This window comes from Coregonus clupeaformis, chromosome 24 (genome assembly GCF_020615455.1).
Source record: "Coregonus clupeaformis isolate EN_2021a chromosome 24, ASM2061545v1, whole genome shotgun sequence".
In the NCBI taxonomy this organism is placed as follows: Eukaryota; Metazoa; Chordata; class Actinopteri; order Salmoniformes; family Salmonidae; genus Coregonus; species Coregonus clupeaformis.
Window position 1 is genome coordinate 45,319,923 of NC_059215.1, and position 15,571 is coordinate 45,335,493.

The following is a 15,571-nucleotide window of genomic DNA, read 5'->3' on the forward strand; positions in this document are numbered from 1 at the left end:
AATAAAATTAATTCTCAAGTAAGGATTCGGCCCTGGCAGCAGCGCAAAGAGCCAGTCAAGAGCAGTTACTTCAAATAAAGTGTCACTAAAATGTTATCTGTGCACCTTTAGAGCATCTTAGCAAGAATGACTGTAGCTAAGTACAAAAGCTTCAAGCATCGTGAATTTCACATTGTTTATGACAGCTTTAGTGGTAGCCGAAAAGATTGTAAAACAGGATAAGTATCATATAATAAAGACTGAGTGTTGTCCAATGTTACCTTGATACAAAAACATAAATAAATAAAAAATAATTTGAATACTAATTTAGCTGCCAAAATAAAGGAAACACTTGAGTAAATGAGGGATACAAAGTACAGTTGAAGTCGGAAGTTTACATACACTTAGGTTGGAGTCATTAAAACTCGTTTTTCAACCACTCCACACATTTCTTGTTAAACAAACTTACATACAGTAAGTTGACTGTGCCTTTAAACAGCTTGGAAAATTCCAGAAAATGATGTCATGGCTTCAGAAGCATCTGATAGGCTAATTGACATAATCTGAGTCAATTGGAGGTGTACCTGTGGATGTATTTCAAGGCCTACCTTCAAACTCTGTGCCTCTTTGCTTGACATCATGGGAAAATCAAAAGGAATCAGCCAAGACCTCAGAAAAAAATGTGTAGACCTCCACAAGTCTGGTTCATCCTTGGGAGCAATTTCCAAACACCTGAAGGTACCACATTCATCTGTACAAACAATAGTACGCAAGTATAAACACAGCCGTCATACCGCTCAGGAAGGAGACGCGTTCTGTCTCCTAGAGATGAACGTACTTTGGTGCGAAAAGTGCAAATCAATCCCAGAACAACAGCAAAGGACCTTGTGAAGATGCTGGAGGAAAGAGGTACAAAAGTATCTATATCCACAGTAAAACTAGTCCTATATCGACATAACCTGAAAGGCCGCTCAGCAAGGAAGAAGCCACTGCTCCAAAACCGCCATAAAAAAGCCAGACTACGGTTTGCAACTGTACATCGGGACAAAGATCGTACTTTTTTGAGAAATGTCCTCTGGTCTGATGAAACAAAAATAGAACTGTTTGGCCATAATGACCATCGTTATGTTTGGAGGAAAAAAGGGAATGCTTGCAAGCCGAAGAACACCATCCCAACCGTGAAGCACGGGGGTGGCAGCATCATGCTGTGGGGGTGCTTTGCTGTAGGAGGGACTGGTGCACATCACAAAATAGATGGCATCATGAGGAAGGAAAATTATGTGGATATATTTTAGCAACATCTCTAGACATCAATCAGGAAGTTAAAGCTTGGTTGCAAATGGGTCTTCCAAATGGACAATGACCCCAAGCATACTTCCAAAGTTGTGGCAAAATGGCTTAAGGACAACAAAGTCAAGGTATTGGAGTGGTCATCACAAAGCCCTGACCTCAATCCTATAGAAAATGTGTGGGCAGAACTGAAAAGGTGTGTGCGAGCAAGGAGGCCTACAAACCTGACTCAGTTACACCAGCTCTGTCAGGAGGAATGGGCCAAAATTCACCCAACTTATTGTGGGAAGCTTGTGGAAGGCTACCCGAAATGTTTGACCCAAGTTAAACAATTTAAAGGCAATGCTACCAAATACTAATTGAGTGTATGTAAACTTCTGACCCACTGGGAATATGATGAAATAAATAAAAGCTGAAATAAATAATTCTCTCTACTATTATTCTGACATTTCACATTCTTAAAATGAAGTGGTGATCCTAACTGACCTAAGACAGGGAATATTTACTAGGATTAAATGTCAGGAATTGTGAAAAACTGAGTTTAAATGTATTTGGCTAAGGTGTATGTAAACTTCCGACTTCAACTGTATATTGAAAGCAGGTGCTTCCACACAGGTGTGGTTTCTGAATTAATTAAGCAATTAACATCTCATCATGCTTAGGGTCATATATAAAAATGCCCAGTTGCCCATTATTTTGGCTACCATGGCTAGAAGAAGAGATCTCAGTGACTTTGAAAGAGTGGTCTCAAAGGAGCATAGGGGGTTTAAAGGTAGCGTGTTTGTGTGTGTGTGTGTGTGTGTGTGTGTGTGTCTCTCAGTCACCAGATCTCAACCCAATTACACTTATAGGAGATTCTGGAGCGGTGCCTGGGACAGCGTTTTCCACCACCATCAACAAAACACCAAATTATGGAATTTCTCATGGAAGAATGGTGTCATATTCTTTCAGACACTTGTGTAATCTGTGCCAAGGCGCATTGAAGCTGTTCTGGTGGCTCGTGGTGGCCCAACACCCTATTAAGACACGTTATGTTGTTTTCCTTTATTTAGGCAGTTACCTGTATATGTACTAGACCCATTTGAAATAAAAGCATATGATACTGAAAACAATACATGGTGGAAATTCCCTCTTGCCCATGCTTATGTCAATACAATGCATTTGAGTACATGAGGGGGCGTGATCAAGTAGGCAACATACCTCTGGAATTGGAATGCAGCCAATAATGGTAGAGGATAGGTAGGGTTACAGATGGATGGAGGCGCAGGCAGTAGACGGCCTAAGCAGGGACATCTTTGGCACTGATCTTGTTGACTTCCATACGCAGCACTCTGAGCTGGGAGTAATTCATCATGTCCAACACACACCGGAAACCTCATTGGAAGAACTCTGACATGAGGACAGAGAGAGAAGGCACAGTTTATTGGTGATTTCTTCTTGAATACCTCCCTGACAGCAATGGTTGGGAATGTTGTTTTGTTGTTGGTCATGTGTTGGTCAGGTGAGAGAGAAAAACAATCTGAAAGTTGAAAACATTAAACAATAAGCCATCTCTTCGTAATAAAAATGTAAATCTTAGGCAACTATATTGTGAAATTCGATGCAGTAACTTTTCAGATTCGACCACGGCCACTGGATCTTGGAGATCTTGCTGTGACACAGGTGTAGATCATTGATGGACTAGGGCAGGTTCGTGGGCACGCAGGTCACCTCATTGTTATGCCAGTACAGGCGGTCCAGGTTTTTGAGCTTGCTGAAGACGTTCTTGCCCACCTTTGTCGGAGCTGAGCTGGTTCTGGTGTTGCATGACCCAGACCAGGCTGGTGGCGTTGTCAAAGACCCCGTCCTGGATGCCTGTGATCTGGTTGCGCTGTAGGTAGACATACTTCATACGGGAGGGGACATACGGGATGTGCTGTTGGTTGCAGCTGTGGCCGTACATGACTACGGGGAAGCTGGCGGGGCAGTCACACTACAGGGTGCAGTCATCGTCCAGCCGCTCGGCCCACATGGACGAGGGGTGGTGGCGGCTTCGCAGGTAGTTGAGCCACTTGAGGGCATTGGGGTGATGGGTGTAGCTCAGGTTCACCAGTCCAGCCACGATCAGGTGTACCACTGTCCGCATGGTCACTGCAGGGAGAGGAAAGGGAACATAGATCAGAATACAGGTATAAACTGTGGTGATTTGAATTCTACGTATTTTTTTTTTATAATTGAAGGTTGTCCATTACTCACATTGTCAAAGCCTTTCATTGGTGCTCAATGAAAACTCAAACTCTCCAAGTATGTTTATCCACAAACAATGACTTTAATTTAAATACATAATTTTACAAATGAATGGAAATAAGCATGAATTAAAATTCCAGCTGTTGTTTAGAGGCAGTCGCTCCTCCCCAGTCTCTGTTGCAGGGTCTCCTTCAGACTGAGCTGGAGAGCGGTTTTAGCATGGTGTAAATAGCCCTCTCCCCTCTCTCGGTCATCCCTCTCTCTCCCTCCCCAGCTGCATCCCAGCCACTCTGTCTCTTTACAACACATACACTTTCCACAACTATGTAAGACAACATATCACCCCCAGCCATGTCAATATACTGTAAATCCCATCTGTGTGTTGGCGGCGCTACCATCTGGTCTTTAACAACCTTGTTTCCCCCCTCTCTGTTGTAGCTTATCATTAGCTTTATATCAGCAAAGGGCTATGCCTTGATGTTTCTATCTGAAGGTTTTCAGGAAAGGAGTGCAGGAAAAGGGGGGTATGGTACGACATATAGTACCTTAGCATGTATTGCATGATTGGATATTGTCAGCATTGTATCCTGCAATCAAATTAGACCTTCATACCAGGGCAAAAGTTATCTATCTGGATTTCGCCTATCAGATAGGATTAACTGCATAGAAATAGAATCAATTAAATGGACGAATCATAGACTTGAACGGTGACTCCCATTCTATTTATTATATTTCTAAACATTTAATCCTATCCGATAGGAAATCCAGTCCAAATTCAAGTCAATGATTCTTCCGTTCTATTCATTCTATTTCTAAGCATTTAATCCTAGAAAAATGGTCCCTGGATGTGCTCTTCTCTGTGTCTGACCGCCTCGGGGCACAAACTCACAGCTTTGAAGCCTTAATGCAAATTATATTAATTTAACTGGAAAGACAAATAGGCTCCTCTTTCCTCCATTACCTGGAAAACAGCAAACAATTGCCTGAACTTTCCAAATGATCTCAACTTATCTGCATCCTGTGGAAAGAGAAAGTCCAGAACCAAAGTAGTGTTGTTAACACTTGCCACAGTTAATTACCATTGTCTTTTATCACAAAGAAACTGCCCTTCCATTGAATGGGGTATGAACATGGTCCTCTGTAGCTCAGCTGGTAGAGCACGGCGCTTGTAACGCCAAGGTAGTGGGTTCGATCCCCGGGACCACCCATACACACAAAAAAAAATGTATGCACGCACGACTGTAAGTCGCTTTGGATAAAAGCGTCTGCTAAAAGGCATATTATTATTATAACATGGCAAGAGCAATGGATGAATATTGGGTATACCTGGATATTGCCAGGACACTGCTGCACTTACAGTATCACTGAAACATACAACCTCAAACTACAAACAACCTCAGGATCTAAATCCATGACTTAAACACCATTAAAATGCTATATTTGTGCCCAAGTGTCTGCATCTAAACATACACTTCTGTGATAAGGGTGCTGGCACCACTGATTCTGCCTGAGGAGCTCCAAGTAGACTTGATAATGGAGCTCTCCATGCGTAGTGAAGATAGGCCAGGCTTGTGATCCGAATGACACCAAGCAGAAAGAATGCAAAGTGCTTACCGGTGCAATGCCTTGGTCCTTGTGGTGGGCGCATAACTGTGTTTTAACCCAGCAGTAACACACCTGATTCAACTAATCTTCAAATCAGATGATTGCAGGGTTGGAACAAAAGCCTAGCTGCACATAAAGCAGTCTTCTATGGCCAATACTGGTCACCCCTGGCAAAGGAAAATAAGCCAAAAAATAAAGTTTGAATAGGAAAGATATGTTTTGTTAAAGCAAGATGAATAAATAGAATAGAATGCATATTTCTTCCATTTGAGCATCGTGCTTTAATTAACACATCCAATAGTGTGTATATTTTATCTTTGATCTAGAACAGGGATATGCAACTTTGATGGGGGTGTGGGCCACAAAAAATCTCAACTATATTATGAGATGCCACATCCACACACACACGCAGTCAGAGGGACATTTTGTTGGGGGAGCAAACCACCACCTTGTGAGCAAAACACTTTAGCTGCGCCACTCTTGAAAGCGGAGAGAAAAAAATGTTTTAGAGTTAATTTCCAGCAATTCTACACATTTTGCCATGGGGTGGAGAGAAATGTTTGCAGTTTTTAATATGATATCAGAGTGAGAGTGACTAACAAACTCAATGGGGCCCCCCCGGTCGACCATGATTCCTACAAGTTTAGATAACTGGATAGACTAACTTACCAATCAGAAAATGATTTACTGACGTGCTAATTGAGTGACTGTCAGTGATTGACGAGAAAAACTGCTGATTCAAAAACAAATATCACCTTGTGTATTTCTACTATTCTAACTCCCAACAGTAAGTTGGGGGAGAAGTGGGGAATTGATCTGCTGGATGTAACCACACATCTAACACATCAGGGGAAATGGCTCCAAGCCACCTTGAATTTGTCCAAATTGTGTTGTGTTATAGCCTGAATTTAAAATTGTTTCAATTTAGATTTATTGTCACTGGCCCTCACATAATGTCAAAGTAGAATTATGTTTTTAGAACTGTCTTTGTCATTAAGTATTCAACTCCTTTGTTATGGCAAGCCTAAATGAGTTCAGGAGGGGAAAAAGTCACATAATAAGTTGCATGGACTCACTCTGTGTTCAATAATAGTGTTAAACATAATTTTTGAAAGACTACCTCATCTCTGTACCCCGCACATACAATATCTGTAAGGTCCCTCAGTCGAGCAGTGAATTTCAAAGACAGATTCAACCACAAAGACCAGTGAGGTTTTCCAATTCCTCACAAAGAAGGGCACCTATCGTAGATGAGTAAAAAAAAAAAAATATATCGCTTTGAGCATGAAGTTATTGATTACACTTTTAATGGTATATTAATACACCCAGTCACTAGAAAAATACATGCGTCCTTCCGAACTCAGTTGCTGGAGAGGAAGGAAACCACTCAAAGATTTCACCATGAGGCCAATGGTGAATTTAAAACAGTTTAATGGCTTTGATAGGAGAAAACTGAGAATGGATCAACATTGTAGTTACTCCCCAATACTAACCTAACTCACAGACTGAATAGAAGGAAGCCTGTACAGAATACAAACATTCCAAAACATGCATCCCATTTGCAATAAGGTACTAAAGTAATACTGCAAAAAATGTGGCAAAGCAATTAACTTTTTGTCCTGAATACAATGTGTTATGTTTGGGGAAAATCAATACAACACATTACTGAGTACAACTCTCCATATCTTCAAGCATAGTGGTGGCGGCATCATGTTATGGGTGTGCTTGTAATCGTTAAGGATGGGGGAGTTTCAGGATAAAAAAGAAACGGAATGGAACTAAGCACAGGCAAAATCCTACAGGAAAACCTGGTTCTGTCTGCTTTCCACCAGACACTGGGAGATGAATTCACCTTTCAGCAGGACAATAACCTAAAACACAAAGCCAAATCTACACTGGAGTTGCTTACCAAGACAGTGACTGTCCCGATAATGGTGATAATGGTTGTCTAGCAATGAACAACAACTAATTTGACAGAGGTTGAAGAATTTTGAAAAGAATAAATGGGCAAATGTTGCACAATCCAGGTGTGGAAACCTCTTAGAGACTCACAGCTCTAATCTCTGCCAAAGGAGATTCTAACAAAGACTCAGGAGGGTAAATACTTATCTAACCATTGTCTTTAATTAAGTTATAATTTTTCTTCCACTTTGACATTAGTATTTTCTGTAGATCGTTGACCAAAAAAAAAGACAATTCAATCCATTTTACTCCCACTTTGTAACACAACAAATGTGGAAAACGTCAAGGGGTTTGAATACTTTCTGAAGGCACTGTGTCAGAGGTTGTCTTTCCATCTCCATGACAGCAGAGGGTGGTACAGGGCTGCACAAACAGGATAATATTCTGCATTGCCCCAGTATGACATCAAGGTTACTTTAGGATTCTGGCACAACACCATCAGTCACAAATCAATCAACACATTCGCGTGGATAAGGGAGTTTGTACAAGTTTTAATCCACAGTAAAAGACAGCCAGGACATTAGTATAGCAGTTTGAGACTAGACGTGCTACATGTCATATGTGTCCCACCATTCCCCCATGCATTACAATGGTGCCCTTACCCTCAGTGTTCCCCATCACAGCAGAAACCCTCAACAACATTATTGCTTCTGCGTGGAAACTGATAGTGACACTTCTGTTGTATAGTTCATTAGTAGAAATTCACTGATAAGATATTTAAACAAGTGCAATCAGCATTGAACTGTGACTTTCATCAGGATAGTTGTGAAGTGGGCTACACCATCGGTGGGATGTGGGGATTTTGTGAGCTCATTTTATGGGTTGGATATTTGATAACATTATATACATTTGCTACCTCCACAAAGTGGCTTGAATATTCCCTCACCGTCATCACATTGGGAAAAATCCGAATTTGAGATTAGTGCACAGATCTTGAACTTCAATCATGCATAACCTCAATGGGAGATTTGTGTGAAAAGTTAGGCTACGTGCACAGATCTCAAGTAAGTATTTTTTCCCAACGTCCTCAAGGCACACAGTCTCTCTAAACAGTCAGTCCACTCGAAAAAGATGCTGGCTATAACTCTGGCCACAGGTGCGTTGGCTAAGAAATCAAACCCAACCAACAATGAAAACACTTTCAACTGCGTTCATACAATTCAGAGGTCCAATCAAAACAAAAGCATTCATGGCAACAAAAACCCCACACAACAAATAGAAAATGTATACTGTTGGTGTGAGGTGTGAATAAGTATATACAACTAAAGGAACTAAAAGACATTCAATTATACACAAACAAAAACGATGCTTCCTCCATTGTGTAGAGTTAACCAGTGCATAGCAGAAACCGACTTAGCCATGTCCTTAAAGCAGTGGAACCACAGTATAACTGGAGGGGCATTCACATTGTTGTCATGGTCTCTCAGCTAACCATGACAGTATCATCTGAAGACCCATAGATACAGTATGAAAAACATGTGGCCAATACTGAGGGGACTCAACAATGAAAAACACAAAACAGAGCTGGGTCAGATCCTGGATTAGTTACAGTGCTGTCAGCTTGCATAGTGATCAGTAACAACGACAGAAAAACCCACTGCATCACCGAGACGTGATGATAAACATTGGATCTCTATGTGGACAAGAAAGCAAATTAACAAAATATGGTTCTTTACCTTGAATGGCAATGTAATGTGTGTGTGTGTGTGTGTGTGTGTGTGTGTGTGTGTGTGTGTGTGTGTGTGTGTGTGGTGTAAGTTATTTTGTTTCACGGGCCTGGTGGCTCACTGGCTGCATTTCTTGCTTTCTTCCTCCTCTTAATCAGCAGGGGATTGATCGAGTGCTCGATGGCCTTGATTTTGGTTTGCTCACAGTCCACTCTCATAGTTGCCAGGGCATTCATAAATTCATCCTAGTAACAAAAACCACACCATTAGCATATCGCAAAGAAACAATTAAAATATTGTGTAAAGCACAGAGAAAATCCAAAGGAGCAAATGCGCAATTGTGTGGATAGAAGCAGACCAAAACACTGTATTTTGTACAATCTAGAGTAGGATATTGTTGTTTTTGTGCCCAATCTGCATGCTAGAGGTGTGTGGATCCAAGTAAGAAGCAGAAAGAATGCATTCACATCACTGCAGTGCCAGTGCTCACCTTGATCTCTTTCCCAGATGTCCTGTTCCTCCTGCAGCACACGACTGGTGTGGAGAGGGGTCTGAGGAACCTCCATGGACTGCTGCAGGGAGACCAGTATAGGTTAGCGCATTGCTCTGGAAAACACATTGTGTCCAATCAAGGAACATGAATATAGGATCAAACTGGAAATGTGAAAAGTATTCAGCAACTCTAGGAAGGTCAATTGTTACAAAAAAACATTGTTACAAAAGATGAGCCCGGTCCCATACCGTATGTGGTTTTATGGTTGCCAAGTTAACATTGCTGTGAGGCCAGTTTCTTTGGCATGACAAAGAACCAAAACTTAGTTAGCTTAAACACAAACAGACTGGACAACCAGGCAAGAAAAGGATGCGAGTGCAACAACAACATAATATGCTATGACAGCAAAGATGTCTTGTGTTGACATCACATGGCCAGTTTAGTTTGGTTGACTCACATGTTAATGAGGAATGTGATTGTCATTAGGACTTCATGCGGTCGTACATATGATTAACTTTATCCATGATGCTTCTATGTTTCTGTAATTGTAATGTATCTGTGTTATGTTTGATATTTGTCTGAATCATTGTTCCCCTCTGCTGCTGTCTTGGTTCGACCAGGTCTCTCTTGAAAAACAGATGATTATCTCAATGAGACTAACCTAGATAAAGTAAGGTTAAACAAAAATGTAATACGATCACTGGAGACTTTTGAGAATTGTGAAATTCCATTCTGAAAAAAACAACCATTAATTGCGCTCTTCTGTTTTCTTCTGGTGGTCTTGTTGCATTGAAAGTTGCTCGTGAATAATCAGTATGTATCATCATAACATTGCGTTCTTTGTAATTAATACACAAATGCGACAATGATTGCTTCATGGTCATACTGCCTGGACTAGGGGGATAACAGAACGGTGCTGTGCTTACATTGATCCAGGGGTGGTTCATTAACTCTGTGATGCTCATCCTCTGGGTGGGCTCAGTCTTCAGTAAGTGGCAGATCAGCTCATTGGCTGGGAGAGAGAAAACACAGGAAAACAGAGTTACAACTTTTGTAAGCAATTCACATAATTGCCCAGCATTATTACCATCAAAGTCATGATATTCATTTTGAATCCGGCCCATATAAATACCCCTGTCTTCTCTCTTTTACCTTCCTCTGACACGTCAGACCACTCTGCGTTGGGGAACTTGTACTCTCCGTTCCTGATGCGTTCTTTCATCCCAGGGGAGATGGCCAGGCCGTGGTTAGAGTAGAAGGGAGGATAACCACACAGCCTAAGTGGAGGAGGAGAGGAGAATGTATAAGAACCACGTAAAGTGCTACGTCCTGTACACTGCTGTAATTGGGAATTGATTCATGCTGTCAACCTATTTTGTATCACTTACAGCATATACATGATGACGCCCAGAGACCACATATCACAGGATTTGTCGTACTTCTCTGGACCAAGAACCTCAGGGGCTGGGATCAAGGAGAGGAATTACGGACTTAGAATACATTCAAGCCTTATATTTTATGAACCTAATAATCAGTGCCACTGAAATATTCATGAATAATTATACCAACAGGGTTTAGACTGTATTATAAACTAGTCAGTAAGACTGTTGAACAGCAAGCATGTAGACCGAGTCGCGTGCCCTTACCAACATAAAAGGGGGTGTAGCATGGCGTTGCCAAGGAGTTGTGTCACGGTCGTTGAAAGGATTGGACCAATGCGCAGCGTGGAATGCGAACATACTTTATTATTTAATTCACCACACGAACAAAACAATACGTGACGTCCTTGGTAACAAAACACAAACCATACACAGAACAAGATCCCACAATACACTGTGCCAAACAGGCTGCCTAAGTATGGTCCCCAATCAGAGACAACAAGCAACAGCTGATTCTCGTTGCCTCTGATTGAGAACCACCCCGGCCAACATAGATACACATGAACTAGAAACTGAATCAAAGAACACAAAACATAGACTCTACACACCCTGGCTCAACATAAAAGAGTCCCTAGAGCCAGGGCGTGACAAGTTGAGTGTGGTGCTTTCTTTGGCAAACCCAAAATCAATAAGTTTGAGGAGTGCGTCTGGCCTTTTGGAGGTGTACAACAGATTCTCTAGCTGAGGGATGAGAAAATAGCATGATTATTTATTGGACTGATCATGTATGTAAAATAAGGGATGTTTTAGTATAATTCTGTTCATTGACAGACTTTACCTTAATGTCTCTGTGAGCGATGTTAATGGAATGCAGGTACTGGATGGCTTCTCCTATACTCTTCATGATGTCAGAGGCCTCTAGATGGGGTGGGAGAGAAGAGAAAGACTGAGTTAGAGAGGCATAACTGAGCGAGTGAACAGAGTTGAATACCAGTGGAGTGAAGGGAGACATTATTCAAATGGTCAGAAATTAGAGAAAGGATTTCTCATTACTAGGGCTGTGGTGGTCATTACATTTTGTCAGCCGGTGATTGTGAAGCAAATAACTGCAGGTCTCACGGTTACTGACCGTTAATTAACATAAACACATTTAGCATCTCCTGGCTTCCATGCATAGCCTACAAGCCACTGATGCAGACCTTTGGAACATCTACATTAAAAAAAGTCTAATAAATCCATGTAATATAGCCTACACCATCACAATAAATGCATTATTTATTTTAGACAGGTCTAAAGAAACATGATATGAAGAAAATGTAGTCTATTTCAGAAGAACAGAATAGCATACTCTGAGTTGTCCTTATGTTAGGCCCTGATCTGGCTATGCCATATGGCTGTGGCTAGTTCATTTAGCAGACAAGATTTGCTTAGAATTCTGTGGCATTATTTTAAATTATTTTATAGTATGAAAATACAATTGAACAAAGCTGAATAAAATAGAAAGGATATTTTCTCCAACCGATTTGAGGGAGTGCGCACATGCGGCTATTCTGTGTTAAGCGGTTAACAAAGAAACAGGTACTCCTATATGCTTCATTTAGAGTTATTTATGTAACTTTAGTTGTGATACAAACGTTGGGCTATATGTTTAGATTTTTAATACATTCTAAGGCTGCATGACGTGACTAATGATGATTTGAAAAAAGTTGCATGAAAGGCATGCACTCTGCATTGTTTTTTGTGCAGGCTGTACACACTTCATCAGTTTATGATTTGGAAAAAGTCACAAAAAAAGCATGCGCAACAGCAGGGAATCATTCACAAATGATAATATATCATTCACAAGCGATAGGCTAATAGTCACCCATCACACTATTCTTGATTTAATCTTGTCTTTATATATACAGTTGAAGTCGGAAGTTTACATACACTTAGGTTGGAGTCATTAAAACTTGTTTTTCAACCACTCCACAAATTTCTTGTTAACAAACTATAGTTTTTGCAAGTCGGTTAGGACATCTACTTTGTGCATGACACAAGTAATTTTTTCAACAATTGTTTACAGATAGTTTATTTCACTTATAATTCACTGTATCACAATTCCAGTGGGTCAGAAGTTTACATACACTAAGTTGACTGTGCCTTTAAACAGCTTGGAAAATTTAAAAAAAATAATGTCATGGCTTTAGAAGCTTCTGATAGGCTAATTGACATCATTTGAGTCATTTGGAGGTGTACCTGTGGATGTATTTCAAGGCCTACCTTCAAACTCAGTGCATCTTTGCTTGACATCATGGGAAAATCAAAAGAAATCAGCCAAGACCTCAGAATTTTTTTTTTGTAGACCTCCACAAGTCCTATATCGACATAACCTGAAAGGCAGCTCAGCAAGGAAGCCACTGCTCTAAAACCGCCATAAAAAAGCCAGACTACGGTTTGCAACAGCACATGGGGACAAAGATCTTACTTTTTGGAGAAATGTCCTCTGGTCTGATGAAACAAAAATAGAACTGTTTGGCCATAATGCCATCGTTATGTTTGGAGGAAAAAGGGGGCTTGCAAGCCGAAGAACACCATCCCAACCGTGAAGCACGGGCGTGGCAGCATCATTTTGTGGGGGTGCTTTGCTGCAGGAGGGACTGGTGCACTTCACAAAATAGATGGCATCATGAGGAAGGAAAATTAAGTGGATATATTGAAGCAACATCTCAAGACATCAATCAGGAAGTTAAAGCTTGGTCGCAAATGGGTCTTCCAAATGGACAATGACCCCAAGCATACTTCCAAAGTTGTGGCAAAATGGCTTAAGAACAACAAAGTCAAGGTATTGGAGTGGCCATCACAAAGCCCTGACCTCAATCCTATAGAAAATTTGTGGGCAGAACTGAAAAAGCATGTGCGAGCAAGGAGGCCTACAAACCTGACTCAGTTACATCAGCTCTGTCAGGAGGAATGGGCCAACATTCACCCAACTTATTGTGGGAAGCTTGTGGAAGACTACCCAAAATGTTTGACCCAAGTTAAACAATTTAAAGGCAATGCTACCGAATACTAATTGACTGTATGTAAACTTCTGACCCACTGGGAATGTGATGAAATAAATAAAAGCTTAAATAAATCATTCTCTCTACTATTATTCTGACATTTCACATTCTTAAAATAAAGTGGTGATCCTAACTGACCTAAAACAGGGAATTAAATGTCAGGAATTGTGAAAAACTGAGTTTAAATATATTTGGCTAAGGTGTATGTAAACTTCTGACTTCAACTGTATGTGTGAAATTTGTTCTGATTTAGAATGGACCATTATCATGCACCTGTCTCGAAACAGGGGCAGCGGGGAAAAAAAATACAGGTAATCTATGCACTTAAATAGCGAATGGAGGATGTTTTTCCACGTGATTCATTTTCATGTCAGCCAGGTAGGCTATACTCCTATTGTAAAGAGAAGCAATGTGCTTAATATTTGGAAAGTTGAGAAATAAATATAGTAGGTCTAGTCTATAGAAAGCTGATGGGATCCTCCTCTTTTTAATAGAGGCCATCTCATGAAGTGTTTGATTAGATTTTTGAATACATTTTCATTGATGTCAGAGTGATTAGAGAGACAATAGAGTGCTGAGTGCCAGGCAGTTAGCAAGTTTGGTAGGCTACTAATGACCATCAGCAGCATCAGAGCTTGGAGAAGCCTAATTACCGTGACTAAACGGTCACGTGGAATTTGACTCTCATGACTTGTGACCGCCGTGTGGCGGTAATATGTGTGGCGGTAATATGGTCACCGTAACAGCCCTACTCATTACCTCTTTCTGTGAATGCTTGGTTCCCTCTGTCTTGAATTTGGCGGAATAGCTCACCTACATGCATGCTAAAATGGAGAGAGAAAACATTGAATAACATAGACTAAATTTGTGTGTGTGTGTGTGTATGTGTGTGACCCACCACTCCATGACGTTGAGCAGGCACTTCCTGCCTTGGTAGAGGTTTTCGTAGACGTCCATGATGCGTACGATGTGAGAGCAGGGCGACACCCTCCAGTGGAGCTCTACCTCCCGACGAGCATCCGCACAGTCCTGCAGCATCTGAAAAGAGGGGGCGGAGTAGATGAGAAGAGAGAAGGGTATCAGAGATTACATCTGATCTTAATGGCTTCCTTTCCTCCTCTCCTTACCACCATTACCACTGATATCAAAGATAATAGGTCTAAATAAAAGTGAAAGCAATATGATGGAAGAGGAAGAGTGAGAGACAATTACCAGCATGAGCAGGGGATTTTTAGACCCGAACCAATAACCAACAATGGTTATGGTAAACCACACAGAGCTGAGCTGCTGACTAATGTCTTTCAAATGGTTACTTCTAGATTTCTCCCCAACCAGTGTCTAGTGTAGCCTACTTTCTCCACTATTGATAGTACATCAGGCCAGGGGTCTCAAACATGCAGTGTCTAACTTGTCATTGTTTCTGAATTAGAAAAAGAATGCAGTAGATTTTCCGTCCTCAGTTCACTCCAAGTTGAGACCCTCAAACCACGACGGAGCAAAAGCCATCCAGAGGTAGTCACTTCCCTTATTTTGACATTCAGATCTGATTACGGCAGCCTCAGACACATCATAATACAATTGCCTTCCTTCCTAGATGGAACAAGCCTAATGCAACCTAATGACATTACTCACCCATTTGGGAGTTCAAGAACAATACCACACAAAACACCAAGCTGTTTGAAAAGGTGAATGCTTAATCCTTGGCCTGCCTGTCGTGTGGCTAGTAAGCAAACACACATTGACAATCACTTTAAAGTCAGATGCATGAATAACCTCCTAGAGTCGATGTCCGCGCCACAATGGAAATCGAATTAGCATAATAATAAAAAATCCCCATCAGTCTGTTTAAGCTAGACATATGTTTTTGTGTCTCAATCCACCGCGTCCGCCAATGGTGGCCTTCCGCATCAGCGGTGGAATGCGGCC

At 41.1% G+C, this 15,571-nt stretch overlaps 2 pseudogenes; both read right to left on the bottom strand.

Moving 5' to 3' along the window:
• Positions 1–2,844: 2,844 nt before the first annotated feature.
• On the bottom strand, positions 2,845–3,394 carry LOC121537302 (annotated as a pseudogene).
• A 5,436-nt stretch (positions 3,395–8,830) lies between these two features.
• On the bottom strand, positions 8,831–14,778 carry LOC121537303 (annotated as a pseudogene).
• Positions 14,779–15,571: the final 793 nt, after the last annotated feature.